This window comes from Etheostoma spectabile, chromosome 6 (genome assembly GCF_008692095.1).
Source record: "Etheostoma spectabile isolate EspeVRDwgs_2016 chromosome 6, UIUC_Espe_1.0, whole genome shotgun sequence".
In the NCBI taxonomy this organism is placed as follows: domain Eukaryota; kingdom Metazoa; phylum Chordata; class Actinopteri; order Perciformes; family Percidae; genus Etheostoma; species Etheostoma spectabile.
The window spans coordinates 21,276,162-21,279,111 of NC_045738.1; the positions used below are offsets into that span (position 1 = coordinate 21,276,162).

Below are 2,950 nucleotides of genomic sequence, written 5' to 3' on the forward strand. Positions count from 1 at the left end.
ATAGTTATTTTATGTTCACTTTGGTGGTGTGGAGGCAGATGTTCTCATCTGTGTAATACTTAGGTCTGTTTGCAATACATATGTGTATACACACACGGTGTGTTGTATATTTGTTTCATTTATTACCGTTTTGAATGTCATTGATGTTCAGAAAAACATTTAAACAAAAATCTGTCTTTATTGCCCAATAAATTTAAACATAACAGGCAACAGAACCACTATCAACTATTAAAACCATAACTTACATGTCAAACACATAAAAAGGCACTCAAATGTGTAGAACATTTCTTTATCATAACCAACAACAATATACAAGTGCATGAACAGGAATTAATTACAAATTATTACAAAATACAGGAGTAATACAATAATGTATGGGTACAACATGCACACATGATTTAAGGAACTTCTGCTCGTTTTCAGCCCAAAAGTGGATCAACTGCTGTGTCTTCGTGTGTCCCTGTGTGATACAGGACTGTATATGTAAAGCACGTATTGATGTCTCCAAAACAAGAAGTGTTGTTCACTGATGTCAAACAAAATTCTCTGCTAGTGGTTAAAACTGTAGACATGTATACAGTCCATTCAAGGCAGAGAACTGCAGGACTGGTAGACTGGCTTCCTTCCTCATACTTTCATAGTGCCGAAACTTGAATGACAGGTATCTACCAGATTGGATAATTACACAGATTTTGGGGTGTGTATATATATATATACACACACACACATACATACACACACACACACACACACACACACACACACATGACTGTGTAGAGCACAAAACAAGAATGCTGTAATTTTTTTAATCAATTATTTAAGCCAAAAATACTTACATTTATGGGTCTCTCTGGTCGATCTGACAGCAATTGTTGCCAGTTACGCAGTGTATTCTGGGTACCCCTCAGTTTAAAGTAAGCTCGGGATTTAGTGGGTAGAGGGTGAATAGAGGTGCAGCAGCCATGGGCAAGATGAGAAAAAAAAAAGTGTTTTTTATATATATATATATATATATATATATATATATATATATATATATATATATATAATAGTTATAGTTACTATATATAATAGTTATAGTTACTATATATAATAGTTGCCATTTAACCTTACCTTGTTAAATCACCTGTTTTATTGTCCACAGTGGTTACTGTATCTTAAAGTACGTTTTTGTTTGCTTTTGTTTTGTGTGAGCTTACCAAACCAAGTTCTTGAATCTGGATTCAATCCTAAATCTTAAAGTTACTATAAAGTGTGTAGTGAAAGGCACTGGTTGTTTGCTTTTCTTTGTGTGGGAAACAGTTGTGTTGTTCAGTTTTTCCTGATAATTAGAATTGTTGGCATTCCTCATTGAAACTAAGGACACAGCTATACCACAGCTTGCTGAGCCCCTTGTCCATATTAAGAATGTTGATGAATCAAATTATAGGCAGATTCTTTTTATTTTTATGAAGCAGCTTATTGGCAGTTAATTTACAGGTGAGGTTGAGAGAACTTGAGGGGGACAACATGAAACACAGGCCAGATCTGAACCCAGGACCACAGTTACATGGTATGTGCCTTTCGACCACAAAGGCACCGGGGTGCTCCATGTATAACAAACTTAGGAACAATGCTGAAATTACATTTCAAATTACATTTAGAAGAAAAATAACTTACTGCAATATACATGTCTAGGCAGGTTCTACATGAAATATCCTTGAAGCGTTGTGTGCGTCGCCTTGTCGTGTGCAGACATATATTGCAGCATCATATCCACCCTCGGTGTACAGAGCACTGCGATGGTTCGCCTGTGTCTCTGCTCAACACGAGTGGCTTAGTGGCTGAGATAAAACAGGATCATCAACTGTCAGCGTCATGCTTCCCACAAACACTGTGGTGACATCTTGAACAAGGCAACACGATGTTCTGCCCACTGCCTTCAGGAGAAGGCTTAGCACTAGGGATGCAAATGTTGAGCAATTTCTGTAATCGATAGTGGACGTCTTAACTTATTAAATGCGTTTTACGTTTTTCATTCAAAAACCATTTTAACCACTGACGTGATCTATTTTTAAGAGTGGGCTATAGTAGTTAAAAGAATAAGAAACAAGAAAGTTACCTCAATGATAAACTAAATATACTATTAACACAATATACTGACTTAATTTATAGATTGCGGAGGTCTGCAGACCTAATCAACTTGATGGACTGATGTGTTTTTCACTTTAGCTAACTTTAGCTCAACTGGACGGATGTCCTGGGGACGAACATTACTGTCTCTCCAACTTAAATTTGCCCAATTACTGCCATTGCTGAAATACATTGTACACCGCGTTCCAAATTATTATGCAAATTATATTTTCCTAAATAGTGGATGCAAATGACAGTTAGTATAATTTTCAAGTCATCAACCGTCAGGGCATAAGTCAAATTTCATTGAACAAATCACCCAATAAAAACAGTATTTTTTTCCAATAAAAAAAAAAACTGCACTGTTTCAAATTATCATGCACAATTCTTTGCAGCATGAGATGGTGCATTGTCATGCACAAAGATAATTTAGCTACTGAAGGTACGGTTCTTCTTTTTATACCATGGAAGGAAGTGCTCAGTCAAACTCTATATACTTTGCCAAGGTCATTATCACACCTCCAGAGACCCAAAATGGGCCTACCACCCCATGATTTCGGCCCTAAACATGACTCCGCCACCTCCTTTCTGACGTCGCAGCCTCATCGGGACGTGGTGGCCATCCACCAACCATCAACTACTCCATCCATCTGGACCATCCAGGGTTGCATGGAACGTTCATTACACGGCATCATTTTTGGGCCCATTGCAACCGTTTCTTTGTGAGCATTGGTTAGAGGTGTCCAAATAGTAGTAGGTTTTTGCATAACTGCAAGCCTCTAGAGGATCCTAGACCTTGAGGTTTGCGGGACTCCAGAGGCACCAGCAGCTTCAAATA

General features: G+C 37.8%; 1 protein-coding gene across 1 annotated transcript in view; it reads left to right on the forward strand.

Annotated features, from left to right (window-relative positions):
* The window catches only part of ncalda (neurocalcin delta a), a 97,079-nt gene that overhangs the window by 4,500 nt on the left and 89,629 nt on the right, over window positions 1-2,950 (forward strand). The window lies entirely within an intron of this gene.